Source organism: Ovis aries, chromosome 15 (genome assembly GCF_016772045.2).
Source record: "Ovis aries strain OAR_USU_Benz2616 breed Rambouillet chromosome 15, ARS-UI_Ramb_v3.0, whole genome shotgun sequence".
In the NCBI taxonomy this organism is placed as follows: domain Eukaryota; kingdom Metazoa; phylum Chordata; class Mammalia; order Artiodactyla; family Bovidae; genus Ovis; species Ovis aries.
This window is the reverse complement of record NC_056068.1, coordinates 22463778-22486019: the sequence shown is the minus strand read 5'-3', so window position 1 is coordinate 22486019 and position 22242 is coordinate 22463778. Positions and strand designations below refer to the sequence as shown.

The following is a 22242-nucleotide window of genomic DNA, read 5'->3' as shown; positions in this document are numbered from 1 at the left end:
TGTTGGTGGTTATTGCTTCATGCCTCGCATACTTCTCTCTCAGCAACTCATCTCTGTGGCCAAAATTGAGACAATTTAGAGCTCATTTGTGCTTTTTTTTTTTTTAGTGTGTCTGAGGTTGAGATATACACATTTAATTGGTAATTGACACTCAAATTTTCCCAGAAAAGCTGTTTTCTGTAGTCCATCTAATAATCAATGGTATCTTAAAATTAAAGAATTGTGGTATTAACAAGAACAACTGAGTACCTTGATGTGGTCTAGGCCCTGATCCACTGCCTTATCCTTTCATACTAGAAACAGCCCTATCGGGAAAGTGTAGCCCTCCAGAGGTGGGGTTGGGGCTGCGAAGCCTCTGCTCTAGTCCACCCAATGTGCTACCCATCCTCACACCTGTGACCAGGAGGAAAGGTTGAGGAGCAGCTTCTGCTATCATCTTCTGGCATCAGTAGTCAGCATCGTACCAGGCCAGGAGTCAGCATCCTAAGTGAGACCTAGAATCAAAACAGAGAAGATGCTCACTCTCCCAGGGGTCTTTGCAATGAGGCTGTGGATGCAGTGAGCATCTCCTCTGCAATATAGAAGGAAGAGTTTGAGCTGGGCCTGCCCTCCAGGGGGCTCCAGCCCAGTTAGGGAGAGATGTGCCTGGGGAAAGATAAGTGACTGTGGGAAGTATTGTCAATGACACAGAAATAGGACAATGTGTGTGAACACGGTTCCCAAGGAGAGAAAACATTCCGGAACTGTGCTTTTCTTTGTGCTTCCATTGCCTCTGGGGAGAGAGTTTCTGAGTGTCAGGAACTGTGCTGGCTCTTTGGCTTTGTTACAATCCTCATGAATGACTTCAGGATGCAATACAGGCCTCGTCCTCCCCATCTTAGAGATGCTGTGGATCACTCAGATGAACAGTCAAGCTAGACTTGAACCTCCATCTGCCCTGTCTTCAGTGTTTGTGTGCATGCAGCCACACACACGCGTGCGCAAACGCACACACACACACACACACACACACACACACACACACGTGCACGCACCTTATCTGCTGTCTACAGAGGCAATTTTTTTGGGAAAAAGCAACATAGAACACATTGCCAGATGCATTCAGAGTAGCCAAATCTTCCGTAATCCTTCCTAGGTATTTTAATGTTTGCAAAAGAAAATGGATTTTTGTGGGATTTTCTATTGTTGTGTTTTGTTACAATGAGAAGGCTGTTTACAGAGTAAAGCAAACAAGTTGTAAAACCTAAGATTTATTCTTTACCTGGTGAGTAAGCTTCCTATGGAAATAGGGCTGCACAGAAAGAGTGACTGGGTCCTCAGCACTAGCCTCTGCCCCAGGGAGCCCACTCTGTTTGGCATTGGGCTGAGGCACCTGGGGGACAGCAGGGTTACTAAATGCCAATCCACCGGGGATGCTCCATCTGGCCACCAAATGCCTCAGGCTCAAGTCTTCATTCATGTAATAGACGCATCCAACACCTATAGGGCAGCTGGCGCTGGAGAGGATAAAACAGCTCTGCTGTCAAGATGCTCAGTCTGATGAAGGAGACTGAACAGAAGTTATTTAGTAGAATACAACGTAAGAAGTGCTAAGTCGCTTCAGTCATGTCAGACTCTTTATGACTCCACGGACTGTAGCCCACCAGGCTCCTCAGTCCATGGAATTCTCCAGGCAAGAATATTGGAGTGGGTCGCCATGCTCTCCTCCAGCAGCTCTTCCCCACCCAGGGATCGAACCTGCATCTCTTGCATTGGCACACAGGTTCTTTACCACTAGTGCCACCTGGGAAGCCCCAGAGTATAATGTAAGAAGTGCTAAACCACAGTCTGTAGGAGCACTCGGTGTGGGGAGCAACTAATTCTGCAGGAGCGGAGCAGGCAAAAGAAAGTGCTAAGAAAACCATAACAAAATCAGAGATATAAAACTGAGACTTTGAAGGTTAAGGGGAATAGATAAAGCAAGGGAGAGAATTCCTGATGGAGGGCACAAAAAGAGAAAAATCAAGAACAGATACCCAAAGCAATCTATAGATTCAATGCAATCACTATCAAGTTACCAACAGTATTTTTCAGAGAACTAGAACAAATAAATTCACAATCTGTATGGAAATACAAAAACCTCGAATAGCCAAAGCAATCTTGAGAAAGAAGAATGGAACTGCAGGAATCAACCTGCCTGACTTCAGACTATACTACAAAGCTACAGTCATCAAAACAGTATGGTACTGGCACAAAGATAGACATATAGATCAATGGAACAAAATAGAAAGCCCAGAGATAAACCCATGCACCTATGGACACCTTATCTTCGACAGAGGCAAGAATAGACAATGGAGAAAAGACAATCTCTTTAACAAGTGGTGCTGAGAAAACTGGTCAACCACTAGTAAAAAAAAAAAAAAAAGAAAGAAACTAGAACACTTTCTAACACCATACACCAAAATAAATTCAAAATGGATTAAAGATCTAAATGTAAGACCAGGAACTATAAAACTCCTAGAGGAGAACATAGGCAAAACACTCTCCAACATAAATCACAGCAGGATCCTCTATGACCCACCTCCCAGAGTAATGGAAATAGAAGCAAAAATAAACAAATGGGACCTAATTAAACTTAAAAGCTTTTGCACAATGAAGGAAACTATAAGCAAGGTGAAAAGACAGCCTTCAAAATGGGAGAAAACAACAGCAAACAAAGCAACTGACAAAGAATTAATCTCCAAAATATACAAGCAGCTCCTGCAGCTCAATCCCAGAAAAATAAACAACCCAATCAAAAAATGGGCCAAAGAACTAAATAGACATTTGTCCAAAGAAGACATACAGATGGCTAACAAACACATGAAAAGATGCTCAACATCACTCATTGTCAGAGAAATGCAAATCAAAACCACAATGAGGTACCATCTCACGCCAGTCAGAATGACTGTTATCAAAATGTCTACAAACAATAAATGCTGGAGAGGGTGTGGAGAAAAGGGAACCCTCTTACACTGTTGGTGGGAATGCAAACTAGTACAGCCACTATGGAGAACAGTGTGGAGATTCCTTAAAAAACTGGAAACAGAACTGCCATATGGCCCAGCAATCCCACTGCTGGGCATACACACCAAGGAAACCAGAATCAAAAGAAATGTGTACCCCAATGTTCATCGCAGCACTGTTTATAACAGCCAGGACATGGAAGCAACCTAGATGTCCATCAGCAGACGAATGGATAAGAAAGCTGTGGTATGTATACACAATGGAATATTACTCAGCCCTTGAAAAGAATGCATTTTAATCAGCTCTAATGAGGTGGATGAAACTGGAGCCTATTATGCAGAAGTAAGACAGAAAGGAAAACACCAATACAGTATACTAATGCATATATATGGAATTTAGAAAGATAGTAACAATGACCTTATATGCAAGACAGCAAAATAGACACAGATGTAAAGAACAGACTTTTGGAGTCTGTGGGAGAAGGTGAGGGTGGGATGATCTGAGAGAATAGCATTGAAACATGTATATCATCATGCGAATGAGATCACTGGCCCAGGTCAGATGCAGGAGATAGGGCACTCAGGGCTGGTGCACTGGGATGACCCTGAGGGCTGGGATGGGGCAGGAGGTGGGAGGGGGGTTCAGGATGGGGAACACGTGTACACCCATGGCTGATTCATGTCAATGTATGGCAAAAACTACTACATTATTGTAAAGTAATTAGCCTTCAATTAAAATTAATTGATTAATTAAAAGAACAGATGGTGGGACTTCTCTGGCTGTTCAGTGGTTAAGACTCTGTGCTTCCAGTTCAGAAGGAATATGTTCAATCCCTGGTTGGGGAACTAAGATCCCACATGCCGTGCCATGCAGCCGAATAAAATAATAATAAATAAACAGATAAATAAATAAAGTTGGCATCCTGTGACCATTTAAAATATTAAAAAACTTTTTTTTTAAAGAATAGATGTGCAGGTCAATGGGCACTATGAAGCTGGAACACACTTGTTGGCGGGGGAGATGTGCTGTGGATCAGAGCTGGGGATTAGTCCTAGACGGACAACTGTCATTTTTTAATTTTTTAATTCCTGTTCGAGCACAGACTGATTTATTTCAGACCCTGACTTAATTGACATTTTAATTGTATGCTGACACCTGCAATAATTTCAAACGAGAGCAGGTACCTGCAATGAGATAATGTGTGTGAAAGCACTTAGAGAACTGTGAAGTGTTATACAAACTGCTGCTTACATTGTTTCACATTATTCTAAGACTCCTGAGGCAAAATACCAATTTATGCCCATACCTATTCATGGAGTCCCTGTCAGGGCACAGCGCACAGCGGGACCAGGAGCTGAGAGGGCTAGGGGAAGGAGGGCATATGATACTTCCCCAAACTCCTGTCCCCCTGGCCAGATTGCTCACCAGTCATCAGGTGGACATCAGTCCTTGTTAGACCAACAAGGAGATGGTGAGCCCATAAACCCTTGCAAGGCAGGCCCCTCACCAAACCACAAGCCTGGCTCAACGGCGCTGTGTGGCTGAAAGGTAATTGACAAGTTCTCACCCCAGCTCTCCAGGGACTGTGGCCTTGGGGCCCCACAGTCCTCTAGACCTCAGTGTCCTCCCTTGGGACATTCAGAGATCATGGTGATATCTGCATGGGTTTTATCAGTTTTCTTATTTAAAAAATCAGTTTTTATCAGTTTTCTCAGTTTCCTGGGGCCTCTAAACAGAATTCAGAATCAAAAACTCTCTCTTCACAGCTAACTCATGTGGTTGTACTGGCCACACCAGGACAAGATGACATAGAAACAAGTGAGAGAGTGAAGGAGAGGGAGGTGACCCCCCAGGAGTCTACATTCTAACACAGACTCTGCCCACGACCTTGGATGCCACATTGAGCAGCACTTGATTGACTTGGTTTCCTCTCCTGACAAAAAAAAAAAAAAAAAAAGACTGTCAGGAAAACCCTAAACCTCAAACCCTAAACCTTATCCAATAGTCAACCCAAATGCTATATCAGTTCATTCACTGAATTCATATCAAGTATCTATTTGCTGGCAATGTGCCATGCACTAGTTTGAAAAGATTTTTTAGGAATAATTTTAAATAAAATATTTATAAATGATAATAAGACATAGCCTCAGAATTCATGCAGAATTCTAGCCAAGATAAAAATATGACTATTTCCACAATGTTAAAATTTGGTAGTATTTGACTGTATGATGTGCATTAATGTATGTAACTTATGTTTCCTATGTTTTATATTTCATTGTTTCCTGATGTTTTTGTTCCATAAATAACACCGTAATAACCAACTTTGTCCATAAGTCTCTTCATTTCTATTTCTATTGAATATACTCCTAAGATGCAGAAAGATTGTGAAAGTTTTCAATATTCTTGATTAAAACAATAAAAAGGTGAATATTTCCTATTTAAAGTCAGTGATTTTCCTGGAGTCTTTTGAAGTAGACAATTACAAAACAGTAATACAAATACCATGTTAAGATTTTAGAGCAAGTTCCTAGAACAAGACTAGGCAAATGTGTTAAGTCGCTTCAGACTCTGTGACCCCCATGGACTGTAGCCCTCCAGGCTCCTCTGTCTATGGAATTCTCCAGGCAATAATATTGGAGTGGGCTGCATGCCCTCTGCTAGGGGATCTTTCTGACCCAGGGATCGAATCCGCACCTTTTACGTCTCCTGCGTTTGCAGGTGGGTTCTTTACCACTAGTGCCACTTGGGAAGCCCCGGGCTAGGGACATAGTTGGTGCTAGATAAACACTTATTGAACTAACAGGTCTTAAGAACAGGGCACTGTGAAAGCACCTAGGAGAGGTCCCAGCCCATGGGTGGGGTCGAGAAAAGCGATGCCTGTTATTGCATCACTGCCACATTGGAGGGAACCCGGGCTGAGGGCTGGCAGGAGATCTACCCTCTAGGGAGTGTAGGCAGGAGAGCCACGGACTCGTCCCTCTTTCAATATACAAAGGTAGACTGAAGTGCTACGATGTCAATACTGCATTTGCCAAAAGATGCCCAGGAAGCTGTAAGGTGTTTTCAGGCCTGGGAGCAGTGGGGGGCTGGGGAGAGAATTGGTTATGGGAGCAGAGATGTCCCTGCTCAAGGTGAAGTGTTGACAAGCACCACCACTTGGGTCCACATCTACCTGCTGAGGGCACCCGTTGCTCGCAGCCTGATTTTCACTGAATCACTGACTGTCTTGTTCAGTAGAAGCACAGCAGCATCTGGCCTAAATTATTTGCTGTAGCTCCTTCCCACAATTTCCTAATGGAATCATCTTATCAATCAGGCATTTGTCTTCACGTCAATAAAAGGAGCTCTCCCAAGACCAGCTCCAACCACTCAATCTAAGCCATGCAGAATTCTGGTCACCCTGAAAACAAGGATGACTTCACTTTCTACCTGGTGGGAGTACGAGCTTGAAGAGGCTTTGGGAAGCTGGTTGGTAATGCGTGTGGAGTCACAGCAGAGGGCAGAGCACTAGCTGTGATGGTAACTGAAGCTGCAGTTGACTTGGGGCTCCACCACTCACTAGCTTTGGGGCCCTAGGCAAGTTACAAGGCATCTCCGAGCTTCAGTTTCCTCTTGCAGTAGAGCACTTGGAGGGGTAGCGTGACCTCCAATGGAGAGGACATACCATGGAACACTCAGGAGCTGAGGGTCGAATTTTAAGGTAGCAGTGTAGCAGACACACTGGCCACATCACTGGAAGCGCACCTGCTGGATGCTCTGGTTGGGGCATCTCTGAAGATCCCACAGTAGCAGAATAGGTGTCACTCAAATTGGATAATTTTAGGAGCGTTGAATAGCATGTGTATGAAGAGCCAACTAATTAGAAAAGAACTTGATGCCGGGAAAGATTAAGGCCAGGAGGAGAAGGGGGCCTCGGAGGATGGGATGGGTGGATAGCATCACCAACTCAATAGGCATGAGTTTGAGCAAGCTCCGGGAGACAGTGAAGGACAGGGGAATGTGGTGTGCTCTATAGTCCATGGAGTCGCAAAGAGTCCAAACAACAAAAACAAGAAGGTGTGGGCAGGGTAGAGGGAGACCTTGGGAAACAGTGTAGTGCTGCCCTGGAGCTAATAACAGTTTGGTACCCCTACCATCCTACAGGAGCAAGGGCTTCACTAGAGCTCAGATGCAGAGAGCCATGCATGGAAAGAACTTCCCAGCAGGAGCTGTGACCTTCAGCAGAGGGATGCAGGAAGACAGTGCAGCCTAACAGGAGGCGGATCAGAGGAGCAAAGGCCCCCACCTCTCTCGCCTGCCTCTCCCTCGTCTCCTTCCACTGCTCCCCATTGGCCAAACTCAAGCAGATGACAAAAGATGAAGAAGCCCTCTGATGCTGTCTATACTGGTCAACCATCTGGGGCAAAAGCAGGTTGAAGGGGGTGAGAGATTAGATTTGGAGGGAGAAACAGAAGCTCTTCAGCACACCCCATAAAAGCAACCCACAAGAGAGAGTCAACTTGGAACATGTACCAAAGCAATGAGGACCAAAGCAACAAGTTTACAGCAGTCTCACTCAAGTAAGATCTCTCTGGCTTCTGACCTCTCTCCTCCTCTCCTGCCCATCCCAGAGGGGTCAGAAACCACAGAGGCTCAGCAGAGCTGAGGGTAGGAAAGGAGGCACAAAACAGGAATGGAGAGCTGACTGTGAGCCTTTCTCACTGCAAGCTTTTAGCCTGACGGGGACATGAGTGGTGAATGTATTCATTAGAGGAGGTTGGGCTGCAGTAACAAACAGACGCAAACATTTAGTTACTCAACAAAATGAGGATTATTTCTTGCTCATAAAACAGTGCAGGAAAGTTCCAGGTTAGGGTAGTGAGGAAGGCAGGAGGCTTTGCTGCACACAGTTCAGTTCAGTTCAGTTCAGTTGCTCAGTCGTGTCTGACTCTTTGTGACCCCATGGACTGCAGCACACCAAGCTTCCCTGTCCCTGACCAATCCCCCAAACTTGCTTAAACTCATGTCCATTGAGTCAGTGATGCCATCCAACCATCTCATCCTCTGTCATCCCCTTCTCCTCCTGCCTTCAACCTTTCCCAGCATCAAGGTCTTTTCAAATGAGTCAGTTCTTTGCATCAGGTGGCCAAAGTATTGGAGCTTCAGGACTGATTTCCTTTAGGATTGACTGGTTGGACTTCCCTGCAGTCCAAGGGACTCTCAAGAGTCTTCTCCAATGCCACAGTTCAAAAGCATCAATTTTTCAATGCTCAGCCTTCTTTATGGTTCAACTCTCACATACATACATGCCTACTGGAAAAACCATACATTTGACTAGATGTGACTTCCCTGGTGGCTCAGACGGTAAAGCGTCTGTCTACAATGCAGGAGACCCGGGTTCGAGCCCTGGGTTGGGAAGATCCCCTGGAGAAGGAAATGGCAATCCACTCCAGTACTATTGCCTGGAAAATCTCATAAACAGAGGAGCCTGCTAGGCTACAGTCTATGGGGTCGCAAAGAGTCGGACACGACTGAGCAACTTCACTTTCACCTTTGTCAGCAAGGTAATGTCTCTGCTTTCTAATATGCTGTCTATGTTTGTCATAGTTTTTCTTCCAAGAAACAAACGCCTTTTAATTTCATGGCCACAGTAATCATCTGCAGTGATTTTGGAGCCCAAGAAAATAAAGTCTGTCACTGCTTCCATTGTTTCTCCATCTATCTGCCATGAAGTCATGGGACCGGATGCCATGATCCAAGTTTTTTGAATATTGAGTTTTAAGCCAGCTTTTTCACTCTCCTCTTTCACTTTCACCAAGAGGATCTTTAACTCCTCTTCACTTTCTGCCATAATGGTTGTGTCTCCACTTTCTGCCATAAGGCCCATGTCAACTGTATATCTGAGGTTATTGATATTTCTCCCATCAATCTTGATTCCAGCTTGTGCTTCATCCAGCCTGGCTTTTTGCATGATGTACCTGTATATAACTTAAATAAACAAGGTGACAGTATACAGCCTTAACATATTCCTTTCCCAATTTGGAACAAGTCTGTTGTTCCATGTCCGGTTCCAACTGTTGCTTCTTGACCTGCATACCGATTTCTCATGAGGCAGGTAAGGTAGTCTGGTATTCCCATCTCTTAAAGAATTTTCCAGTTTGTTGTGATCCACACAGTCAAAGGCTTCAGCATAGTCAATGAAGCAGAAGTAGTTTTTTTGGAATTCTCTAGCTTTTTCTATGATCCAGCAGATATTGGTAATTTGATCTGGTTCCTCTGCCTTGGGAGAATGACATTCTAACATGTATACTATCATGTGAAATGAATCGCCAGTCTATGTCTGACGCAGGATGCAGCATGCTTGGGGCTGGTGCATGGGGATGACCCAGAAAGATGTTATGGGGAGGGAGGTGGGAGGGGGGTTCATGTTTGGGAATGCATGTAAGAATTAAAGATTTTAAAATTTAAAAAATAAAAAACTAAAATTTAAAAAAAAATAAAAATAAAAAAAATTTAAAAAAAATAAATCAAGGTTGAACATCTGGAAGTTCTTGGTTCACGTACTGTTGAAGCCTAACTTGGAGAATTTTGAGAATTACTTTGCTAGCATGTGAAGTGAGTGGAATTGTGCGGTAGTTGGAGCATTCTTTGACATTGCCTTTCTTTGGGATTGGAATGAAAACTGACTTTTCCAGTCCTGCGGCCACTGCTGAGTTTTCCAAATTTGCTGGCATATTGAGTGCAACACTTTCACAGCATCATCTTTTAGGACTTGAAATAGCTCAGCTAGAGTTCCATTATCTCCACCAGCTTTGTTCATAGTGATACTTCCTAGGGCACACTTGGCTTCGCACTCCAGGATGTCTGGCTCTAGATGAGTGATCACACCATCATGATTATCTGGGTCTTGAAGATCTTTTTTGTACAGTTCTTCTGTGTACTCTTGCCATCTCTTCTTAATATCTTCTGCTTCTGTTAGGTCTATACCATTTCTGTCCTATATTGAGCCCATCTTTGCATGAAATGTTCCCTTGTTATCTCTAATTTTCTTGAAGAGATCTCTAATCTTTCCCATTCTATTGTTTTCCTCTATTTCTTTGCATTGATCACTGAGGAAGGCTTTCTCATCTCTCCTTGCTCTTCTTTGGAACTCTGCATTCAGATGGTTGCATGCAGAGTTTTGCATTGTTTCTGCACAGTTATTCAGAAATCCTGGCCAATAATCCTTAATGCACAGCTTCCATCTCAGTCAACTGGAATTAGGAAACAGTATTGACCAGCTTCCCTGGCGGCTCAGTGGTAAAGAATCTGCCTGCTAATGCAGGAGATCCAGGTTCAGTCCCTGGGTGGAGAATATCCCCTGGAGAAGGAAATTGCAACCCACTCCAGTATTCCTGCCTGAGAAATCCCATGGACAGAGGAGCCTGGTGGGCTATAGTTCATAGGGTCACAAAGAGTCAGACATGACTGAGTGACTAAATACTTCACACACACTAACATAGACCCTTCTGCTTTAAACACCATATTCACCCCAACACTCACTTGATGACTTAGTTTGAACTGTTATGACAAATAACCATAGACTGGACAGCTTAAACAGTGTCTATCTCTCATAGTCTGGAGGCTGGAAGTCTGAGATCAAGGTGCCTCCATGGACAGTCTCTGCTGGGAGCCCTCTTCTGGGCTCTAGATTGCCAGCTTCTCACTGTGTCCTCACAAGGCAGAAAGAGGGAAAGAGAGCGCTCCAGGCTCCACACTCATGACCTAACCACTTCCCAAATGCCCACCTCCTAAGACCATCATATTAGGGGTTAGGATTTCAAAACAAGAATTTGGTAGGAACAAAACCATTCAGTCCACAACAATGACCAAAAACTTGTTATACATTAGGAAGGTGGTTAGAGCAATCAGGAGAGGGAGCTGAGGGCCACAAAATCCAGAATACAGGCTAAATCAAGGGGCATCGAGGTGTAGCCATCACAGGCAGGATCCACCTGGAAACAAATCATTTCAATGATACATTATAGGGGAGCTCTGGGTCAAGAGCCAGGAAAAACTAGTAAAGATTTCACCAGCATTTGAGGGCTCCCATCACTATGAACAAAACTAGTGGAGGTGATGGAATTCCAGTTGAACTATTTCAAATCCTGGAAGATGATGCTGTGAAAGTGCTGCACTCAATATGCTAACAAATTTGGAAAACTCAGCAGTGGCCACAGGACTGGAAAAGGTCAGTTTTCATTCCAATCCCAAAGAAAGGCAATGCCAAAGAATGCTCAAACTACCGCACAATTCCACTCATCTCACAGGCTAGCAAAGTAATGCTCAAAATTCTCCAAGCCAGGCTTCAGCAATACGTGAACCATGAACTTCCTGATGTTCAAGCTGGTTTTAGAAAAGGCAGAGGAATCAGAGATCAAATTGCCAACATCCACTGGATCATGGAAAAAGCAAGAGAGTTCCAGAAAAACATCTATTTCGGCTTTATTGACTATGCCAAAGCCTTTGATTGTGTGGATCACGATAAACTGTGGAAAATTCTGAAAGAGATGGGAATACAGACCACCTGACCTGCCTCTTGAGAAATCTGTATGCAGGTCAGGAAGCAACAGTTAGAACTGGACATGGAACAACAGACTGGTTCCAAACTGGGAAAGGAGTACGTCAAGGCTGTATATTGTCACCCTGCTTATTTAACTTATACTCAGAGTACATAATGAGAAACGCTGGACTGGAAGCAATGCAAGCTGGAATCAAGATTGATGGGAGAAATATCAATAACCTCAGATATGCAGATGACACCACCCTTATGGCAGAAAGTGAAGAGGAACTCAAAAGCCTCTTGATGAAAGTAAAAGAGGAGAGTGAAAAAGTTGGCTTAAAGCCCAACATTCAGAAAACAAAGATCATGGCATCTGATCCCATCACTTCATGGGAAATAGATAGGGAAACAGTGGAAACGGTGTCAGACTTTATTTTGGGGGGCTCCAAAATCACTGCAGATGGTGATTGCAGCCATGAAGTTAAAAGACGCTTACTCCTTGGAAGAAAAGTTATGAGCAACCTAGATAGCATATTCAAAAGCAGAGACAGTACTTTGCCAACTAAGGTCCCTCTAGTCAAGGCTATGGTTTTTCCAGTAGTCATGTATGGATGTGAGAGTTGGACTGTGAAGAAGGCTGAGAGCCAAAGAATTGATGCTGTTGAACTGTGGTGTTGGAGAAGACTCTTGAGAGTCCCTTGGACTGCAAGGAGATCCAACCAGTCCATTCTGAAGGAGATCAGCTCTGGGATTTCTTTGGAAGGAGTGATGCTAAAGCTGAAACTCCAGTACTTTGGCCACCTCATGCGAAGAGATGACTCATTGGAAAAGACTCTGATGCTGGGAGGGATTGGGGGCAGGAGAAGAAGGGGATGACCGAGGATGAGATGGCTGGATGGCATCACTGACTCGATGGATGCGAGTCTGAGTGAACTCTGGGAGTTGGTGATGGACAGGGAGGCCTGGTGTGCTTCAGTTCATGGGGTTGCAAAGAGTCGGACACGACTGAGCAACTGAACTGAACTGAATTGAGATATCCTCATGAAACCAAACCCAGGGGACAGCACTTTAGCCTGGGTATGGCTTCATCCAACTCAGGTCCTAAGTAAATCTCCCCATCATTTATTACATTCTCTTCCAGCCCCACCTTCACTGTTACCATCGTCTGCATTTGATGTCCAAGCTATAAATGGTGGATCCAGGGTTTGACTCCCAGCACTCACTGCAAGGCTGCAACCACTCCACCATGAAAATATTACTCCCATTGCCTAATGATAAGAGAACACATGGAAAGTGCTTACCCTAACTTAGGATTGCCATCAAAAGATACATCACAGAGGGTGGCTTACACAACAGAAATTTGCTTTTTTGCAGGTCTGGAAGCTGGAAATCTAAGATCGAGGTATCTACAGGGTTGGTTTCTTCTGAGAACTGTGAGCAAAGGATCTGTGCAGGCTCTCTGCTGGGCTTGTTGGTGGCTATCTTTTCCCTGGGTCTCCGTATCATCTTCCCCCTGTGTGTATCCAAATCTCCTCTTCCTATAAGGACACCAGTCATGTTGTATTAGGGCCCGTTCTAAAGAGTTCATTTTCCCTTAATCTACCTCCAAGTGTGGTCACAGTCTGAACTATGGAGGGGTTAGGACTTAGACATATGAACTTGGGGAGGGGGAACATACAATTCAGCCCACAACACAAGCTAAATGGTTGTAGCTATTACTGCGATTCCACTCCCACATTCTCAACTTCAGACTCACCTTCTATCATCTTTATGGCCCCTACTCCCATAACAATCAAACTCTTGCAGTCAGTGTTAACCAAGCCATCTTGAACTTACCCTCCACCAAGCATTTCTGTACCATAATCTACCTAGTGGCTCAGATGGTAAAGAATCTGCCTGCAATGCAGGAGACCAGGGTTAGATCCCTGGGTTGGGAAAATCCCTTGGAGAAGGGAATGGCTACCCACTGCAGTATTCTTGCCTGGAAAATCCCATGGACAGAGGAGCCTAGCAGGCTATGGTCCACGGGGTTGCAAAGGGTTGGACGTGACCAAGCGACTAACACTTTTTTCCCAACAATCTACTTTTGACAACACAGCCACCAAATCCTCCTTACTGGAGGCTCAGCTCAAGTCCCACCAACCTGTGGCCATTCTTGCCACTCCAGCCCCTGGAAAGTAAGAAAGAAAGTTAATGCACGTGGAGCATTTATGATATATTTTTACCGGCACCCTATCATTCTATTCTTTCATTTTCCTATATACCCCCAACAGGTTAGGAAATTGAAGCTCAAAGTGATTAAGTCCTGTGTCCAAGGTCACTCAGCAGACGAAGGTAGGAATGTGACTCTAACCCCATCTGTCCAATTCCATGGTCTCCCAGTCCTGAATTCCTGTAGTGATTCTGGCCAGAAGCATTCATCTGGTTGTTAAGCCTACAGTGCCCTGATGCTAGATCTTCATTATCACCTGAGCTTTTTCTTTGACGTTTATTATGTCTTTATTATCAATTTTCTATTCACATGTCTTTCTCTCCAACTATCCTTTCAGCATCTTAAGAAACAAGAATGGATTTTTCACTTGTACAGAGCCTTTCATGGCTGCTGGCAAGGTTCAATGGAGATGACTGATATTGTTTTAGGGCCAGCTTGGTGGCAATATGCTCCCTGAATAACCAAAAGACACACCCACTCTTCCAGGAAACTGCAGACACTCCCCAGAGAGTTGGGCTCCAGCCAGTAGGACAGACGGACCTCTTTCTCTTCCTCCAAATACAGTGGCTTCATGATCTAATTAATTCCAGAGATGGATGTTGAGCAATCCCCCTCTGGCCCCAGCCTCTCGCAGACCTCACGTGTGGGGAGGTCACCCCCCAGAGCTCGGCTGTTAGCAAGAGGGCTGGGCATGTGCACTGACACCCACCTGCCCTTTCTGCTTCCCTCCATCCTTTCCTGTCTCCAGTCTCCTCTCTCTCCTCTTTCAAAGACCTCAAGGTTGCCTGAAGCTAACCTCTATTATTTAGTGGTTAATGCATGGCCATTATTCTAAGCACTTTATAGCTGTAACCACTACATTGAACGAGCAGGACTCAGGAAACAGTGCCATAAAGGTATTTTTGCTTTGAGACCCACAGTTCATTTTTACCTCCTCAGTGGAAGTGGTCCTTCTTGGATGAAATCTTAAATAATCAACATGGTTCTTCTGGTCACTCGTAGGCAATAAAGATTTCTATAGTCACTTTCAAATGCAGGCAGTCCCAATTCAGCAATTAACAATGGTCAGATCGCACTCAATAATCAAATCCTGACTTGGAGTTAGAATGTTCTTCTCTGCCCAGATGGGCTCTGCGGCATGTGGACTCTGCAGGGAGTATGACTGTTGGGGAGCAAAACAGAGGGTGTGAGAAAGGGTGGTCGGGGCCTTTGGTGGCTGTGAAGGTGACTGCTTCTTTCTCCTTCAGGGGAACCTGCTGTGGGGAGTGGAGTTGACTGACAGCCCAGCCCACCCTGGGGACCAACCACCACACTTGCACCAAGGCCGTACTTCCCAGGGCTGCTCCCAACTGAAGGCCAAGCACAACCAGAACCAGCCCATTCCTGCCTGCGAGGGGGCCCTTCTGATGGCAGCCTCTGCTAGGGGACTGTTGTTCAATGGCTAAGTCATAGCCAACTCTTTACAACTCCACGAACTGCAGCACGCCTGGCTTCCCTGTCCCTCACTGTCTCCTGGAGTTCATTCTAACTCATGTCCATTGAGTCAGTGCTGGGGATGAGTGGAAGGCTAGTGAGCCACTCTCAGACTCACTCAGCATTGCACGCGGGTTGGGATTCTTCCTACTCACTCAGCATTGCACGCGGGCTAGGATTCTTCCTACCCAATTCCCCCTCCTTTTCTCTTCAACAGCATGGCCCAAAGTGTCTCCTCTGCATAATCTTGCTTTCTTCCCCTTTGTTCTTCATGGGTATTTTGATTCTCAGAGATCTGAACTGAGGCTTCCTTGCTGCATGGCAGTTTCTATTCCTCCCTAGCAAACGGGCCAAACGGCAACCCGGAGGCAATTGTAGTCAGCTTCTCCTGCCTCTCCCACAGCCCCCATCTTCCTTGACTGCTTCATTGCCCCCCAGCCCCAGCCTCAGCTCCCGCAGAAGCAGGAAAGGGAGTAACTAAGGAGGTAGGAAGGTAATCACTTGACTGGCTCTCACTTAAGATGGCCTTTCACTATCCTGGACCTGGCAGGGCTTAAAAGCTGAGTTTTTCTCACGTGGCACTTTCTTGGGTTCCACATAGCGGGCAATGTCTCTTCTGCTAGCCTTCCCTATCCTGCCCTTCAACTTCAGTGTTTACCTCCAGAGAAGCAGAACCAGTAAGATATATATGGATGGATAGATACATGATAGATAACAGATAGATGGATAGCTAGATGGTAGAGATGATAGATATGCAGGTATACAGACACATAGAGAGATAATGATAGACAGATGTAGTACAAGGAATTGGTTCACATGATTATGGAGACTGAGAGGTTCTAAGATCTGCAGTTGGCTAGCTGGGGGAGCCCAAGAGCACCAAGGTTGTGGTTCCAATCTGAGTCTTAGGGCGTGAGAACAAGGAGAGCCTGTGGTATAAGTTCCAGTCCAGAAGCCAGTGAGCTCAAGACCCACAAAGACCTGATGCTTCAATTCAAGTTTGAAGGCAGATTTTGTTGCAGTTCAAAGCAGCCAAAAGGGGTTCCCTCTTAGCCTTTTTGTTCTCTAATTGACTGGACGAGGCCCACCTACATGACAGAAAGCAATCTGCTTTAACCACCTATGATTCAAATGCTATTCTCAAAGCATTTGAAAACTATGAGACTAGCATTCAAATGCTAAGAGAAACACAGAAACAGCATCATGGACACACTCAAATAATGTTTGACCAAATGTCTGGGCATCCCATGACATAGTTGGGTTGACACATAAAATTAACCATCACATCCCTGTCTGGGGAAACTTCCCTTTGCAGGGTCCCTTCCAGGCCTGTCCTAACACAAGTCCCATATCTGGGCCAGGAGGCATGCCCAGCTGAAGGAGAGTGTGGCTGCTTCCAGATGCCACTCTCCATCTGCAGCCACAGGTGTGGGCCCTGATCGTTCCCCATGCATCCCCAAAGCAGGAGGTCTTTTCTGGCCCTCTGAAGTGGTCCTCACCTTGCCACCACTCCCTGTGGGATGGGGAACATTGCATGTGGTTCCCAGCCCACCAACAACTCTCTCAGAAAGGGTTCTCAATCTCTTCACCACTTTCGTACCCTGAATTTGAAGAAAATAGGGAAAACCACTAGACTTTTCAGGTATGACCTAAATCAAAACCCTTATGATTATACAGTAGAAGTGACAAATAGATTCAAGGGATTAGATCTGGTAGAAAGAGTGCCTGAAGAACTACGAACAGAGGTTTGCAACACTGCACAAGAGAGAGTGATCAAAACCATCCCCAAGAAAAAGAAATGCAAAAAGGCAAAATAGTTGTCTGAGGAGGCCTTACAAAGAGGTGAGAAAAGAAGAGAAGCTAAAGGCAAAGGAGAAAAGGAAAGATATAGCCATCTGAAAGCAGAGTTCCAAGGAATAACAAGGAGAGATAAGAAGCCTTCCTAACTGAACAATGCAAAGAAATAGAGGGAAACAATAGAATGGGAAAGATTAGAGATCTCTTCAAGAAAATTAGAGATACCAAGGGAACATTCCATGCAAATATGGGCACAATAAATGACAGAAATGGTATGGACATAACAGAAGCAGACGATATTAAGAATAGGTGGCTAGAATACACAGAAGAACTTACAGAAAAAGATCTTAATGACCCAGATAACCACGATGTTGTGATCACTCATCTAGAGCCAGACATCCTGGAGTGCAAGGTCAAGCGGGCCTTAGGAAGCATCACTATGAACAAAGCTAGTGGAGGTGATGGAATTCCACCTGAGCTATTTCTAATTCTAAAAGATGATGCTGTGAAGTGCTGCACTCAATATGCCACAAAATTTGGAAAACTCAGCAGTAGCCACAGGACTGGAAAAGGTCAATTTTCATTCCAATCCCAAAGAGAGGCAATGTTAAAGAATGTTCCAACTACCGCACAATTGTATTCACTTCACATGCTAGCGAAGTAATGCTCAAAATTCTCCAAGCCAGGCTTCAATAGTATGTGAACTGAGAACTTCCAAATGTACAAGCTGGATTTAGAAAAGGCAGAGGAACCAGAGATCAAATTGCCAACATCCGTTGGATCATCGAAAAAGCTAGAGAATTCCACAAAAATGTCTTCTTCTGCTTCATTGACTACACTAAAGCCTTTGACAGTGTAGATCACAACAAACTGTGGAAAATTCTTCAAGAGATGGGAATACCAAACCACCTTACCTGCCTCCTGAGAAACCTACATGCAGGTCAAGAAGCAGTAGTTGGAACCAGACATGAAACAACAGACTGGTTCCAAATTGGGAAAGGAGTATGTCGAGGCTGTATTGTCACCCTGCTTATTTAATGTATATACAGAGTACATCATGCAAAAAGCCAGACTGGATGAAGCACAACCTGGAACCAAGATTTCAGGGAGAACTATCAATAACCTCAAATATGCAAATGACACCACCATTATGGCAGAAAGAGAAGAGGAATTAAAGAGCCTCTTGATAAAGGTGAAAGAAGACAGTGAAAAAGCCTGCTTGAAACTCAACACTGAAAAAACTTAGATCATGTCATCTGGTCCCATCACTGCATGGCAAATAGATGGGAAAACAATGGAAACAATGACAGATTTTATTTTGGGGGGCTCCAAAATCACTGCAGATGGTGACTGCAGCCATGAAATTAAAAGATGCTTCCTCCTTGGAAGAAAAGCTATGACAAAACTAGATAACATATTAAGAAGCAGAGACCTTACCAATAAAGGTCCTTATAGTCAAAGCTATGGTTTTTCCAGTAGTCATGTATGGATGTGAGAGTTGGACCATAAAGAAGGCTGAGCACTGATGCTTTTGAACTGTGGTGTTGGAGAAGACTCTTGAGAGTCCCTTGGACTTCAAGGAGATCAAGCCAGTCAATCCTAAAGGAAATCAATCCTGAATATTCGTTGGAAGGACTAATGCTGAAGCTGAAGCTCCAATACTTTGGCCACCTGATGCAGAGTTGGTTCATTAGAAAAGACTCTGATGTTGGGAAAGATTGAAGGCAGGAGGAAAAGGCGATGACAGGAGGAGATGGTTGGATGGCATCTCATGGACATGAGTTTGAGCAAGCTCTGGGAGATGGTGAAGGACAGGGAGGCCTGGCGTGCTGCAGTCCATGGGGTCACAGGGTCAGACAGGACTGAGCGACTGAACAACAGCAACACACAGATATGATGTGGTAGGGCTGAGATTCGACCCCAAATACCTGGTCTTTACCCTGCACTGTATGAGCAACAGCACTGCAGGGAGGAAGGGGGATGGCAGCTGTGCAGAATTACTTTCTCTCTCAGGAGAGCATTTGACTGAGTGAAGACAGTGGCTTCCCAGGTGGCTCAGTGGTAAAGTATCTGCCTGCAACACAGCAGACATGGGTTCAATCCCTGGGTCAGGAAGGTTCCCCTGGAGAAGGAAATGGCAGTCCACTCCAGTATTCTTGGCTGTGAAATCCCACGGACAGTGCAGCCTGGCAGGAGACAGCCCTTGGGGTTGAAAAGAGCCAAGCACAACTGAGCAACTGACCGCTCACACATGAGTGAAGACAGAGCTCAGCATCTTTCCTGTATTCGGGCAGCGAATACTCTCTAGGTGCTGTGTGTCCCGCCCACAATAGGCCTCAGTTTGACAGGTTCTCCAACTTTCTTCTTTATTTCTCCTCTCCCCTTGAAGCCTCAGTGTCTTAGTTTTTCATATGGGGATAATATCAGCCCTGCCTCACATAGTGATCCTGAGAATTAACCATCACCCATCCAGTTATCCTGCCCATGGCTTTGCTGGCCGGGAGCTCTGATGATTGCAAACACCAGCGGCCAGCTCCTCAGAGAAGCAAAACCCAGCCCCTTGGGGGTCGAATCAGTGGCTGAGCCTGTTGCACGGGTGGAAGGTGTTTAATCCCGAGAGCTGCCTTCATTCTCAGCCCAACTCAGGTGGGTGTGAGAAAACCCATTATGAGCTTGGTTAACTCCTTTGGGGGACATATGCTAACTGAGTCATCACCAGCAGCATTTACAGTTTGTAAGAGATTTTTTTTTTTTTTGAGAGCTGGTCTTACATTTCAGATAGCCACAAACACCTGCACTGCTTCCTGATCCAGAGGCATGACTGGTGACTCTGGGAGTCAAGTGGGAGTCTGAGCTGTGGGTGGATGTCTTCTCCTGGGGCATTAAACAGGGTGCAGAGCAGCAAAGCCCCAGGCGGTCTAACTGGATAGGTGACAGCTAACCTTGCCAGGACCCGCTGAGGAAGAAGCAGAGTGTCATAGGCATCTGCTGTGGAGACTGTAACCTCCACAGTGTGACTCCCACAAGCCTGCTGGGGCCTCAGGCTCACAACTGGCCAGCTTCTGCCCTCCAGGCCTCTGCAAAGGGTCCAGCATCTCGTCTCTGTCTGCACCCCTGCTGCCCCCAGCCGTAGTCAGAGCTGCCCCATGGCTCACCTGGTCCATGGCCAGGAGCTCCCACCGGAGGCCCCACCTCCACCCTCATCCCTGCCCTCCCCCCCCCCACCAGCTCCTCCTTGACACCCAGGTCCCAGTGACCCTCAGATCTAATCAGGTCACTGCCCCTCTCCTCAGAAATCTCCCAGATCCCCACTGCCCGCCAGGTGGGCAGAATGGTGGCCTCAGGCCAGTTACAGTATCCAGACAGGTTTTGTTTGATCTCCATAGTTTTTCATATTTTTTTGAACCAATGCTTTAAAATCAGGAATTACATATAAAAAATCAGACTTCTGACTTGTCTCAAACACCAGGAGATCTGGCAAGCCCAAAATGATGATTAATTTTATGTGCAAAGGGATGCCCAGATAGCTGATTAAACATTATTTCTAAGTGTGTCTGTGAGGGTGTCTCCAGAAGAGATGAGCATTTTAGTGGGTGACCTAAGTGAAGATCTTTCTCCCTAGTGTGGGTGGGTGTCATCCAATCCACTGAGGGCCTGCATGGAATAAGAAGGAAGAGGAAGGGGGAATCTGTTCTCCCTGCTTGAGCTGAGACATCTGTCTCCTCCTGCCCTCAGACATCCACTTTCCTGGTTCTGTGGGGACCTTCACCATCATCACTCCCTCCTCGGCTGCCTCCCTGGTTCTCACCATTTCAGGCTCAGCCTGACCTAAACCACCAGCTCATCTGGTTTTCCAGTTTATAGACTGCGAATCATGGGACTTCCTGGTCCCCAAAACCACACGAGCCAATTCCTAAAATAAATCTTCTCTTATGCATATATCTTTACAGATCTTACTGTTTCTGTCTCTCTGGAGAACCACGATCGATGACCCTGGGTCTCTACTTACATGGCGGCCGTCAGCTGGAGCTGGGTGGTCACAGACGCCTTTTGAATACTCATTCGCTCACGCCCTGACTCTTTGACCGTCTCTCCTTAGTCCCCTAAGCTTTCCTTACAGCTTCACTCTCACTACTGATGCAATGATCTTCCACATCAGGTCGCTTCTGGAAGTAAAAAGCAGCACCAAAAACAAGCACCAGGTGTTCACTGACCCACAACAGGCATTCTGGGACGCTTTCTGGCAAACCTGGGTGTATGGTTGCCAGAGTACTGATCCCAGCTTGGGCATCACGCACCCCCGTCTCCAGGCAACACACGTCAGGCGTGTTTCCTTAGTGTGGCATGTTGGCACTCCTGCCCCTGTTTTCTCAGCTCATGGGACTATCCTCCCTTGTTGTCTCAACCTAAGATTCAGTCACCCATTCAAAGCCCAGGCCAGGGACTTCCCCGGTAGTCCAGTGGTTAAGACATCACCTCCAGTGCAGGGGGTGTGGGTTCAATCCCTGGTCAGGGAACTAAGATCCTACATGCCTCATGGCCAAAAAACCAAAACATAAAACAGAAGCTCTACTGTAACAAATCCAGTAAATACTTTTTAAAAAATAGTCCACATCAAAAACATCTTACAAAAAAAAAAAAAAAGCCCAGGTCAAATGTAACTACTTCCTCACATTTCCCGGCTGGAACTCCTCTCCCCAGTTCTGAATTTCCAGAGGGCCTTGTCAATCTGCTATTACCCTTCTCTGTGTCTTGAGTTAAAAACCATCTCATTCATTCAATCAACAAACATTTACGGAGTGCTGGGTATACAGCCGTCAACAAAACAGCCAAAGTTCATCCCTTCACTGAGTTTATTCTTGACTACAGAGCAGTCTCACTTGTGAGCTTATAAACTTCTCAAAGGTAAGATTTACAGACGGAAGTTTTAGCACTCTGAACACAACAGATGATCAAGAACATTTGTAGATTAAGTTGTAGAAATCTCTCTGTTCCTTTCTCGACTCCTCTGCTTACGTGGAGTAATACTCACTCTTCTTCACTTATAACTCTTGATGACTAATGAAATCCCAAGTGACAATATTTGTAAAGTTAAAAACTTATTAGCCATGTCGAGTTCTAAAAATAGGAACTACTGAGCAATGCCAGCTATGATCAGTACATCCTTAACATCACTTGCTTTTAAACCCTTAACATTGGAGAGAAGTGTTACCATTCCTTTCAACAGAGGAGAAAACTGAGGCTCAGAGAAGTT

At 45.3% G+C, this 22242-nt stretch overlaps 1 long non-coding RNA gene across 1 annotated transcript in view; it reads right to left on the bottom strand.

Moving 5' to 3' along the window:
• The window catches only part of LOC105602163 (uncharacterized), a 36352-nt gene extending 15122 nt beyond the window's left edge, over positions 1 to 21230 (bottom strand). The window contains exons 1-3 of the long non-coding RNA XR_001435780.4: positions 20998 to 21230; positions 14650 to 14880; positions 394 to 494 (exon numbers count right to left, since the gene is read on the bottom strand). This is a non-coding gene — a long non-coding RNA (uncharacterized LOC105602163). The remainder of the gene's footprint in view (positions 1 to 393; positions 495 to 14649; positions 14881 to 20997) is intronic.
• Between the last annotated feature and the right edge of the window lie 1012 nt (positions 21231 to 22242).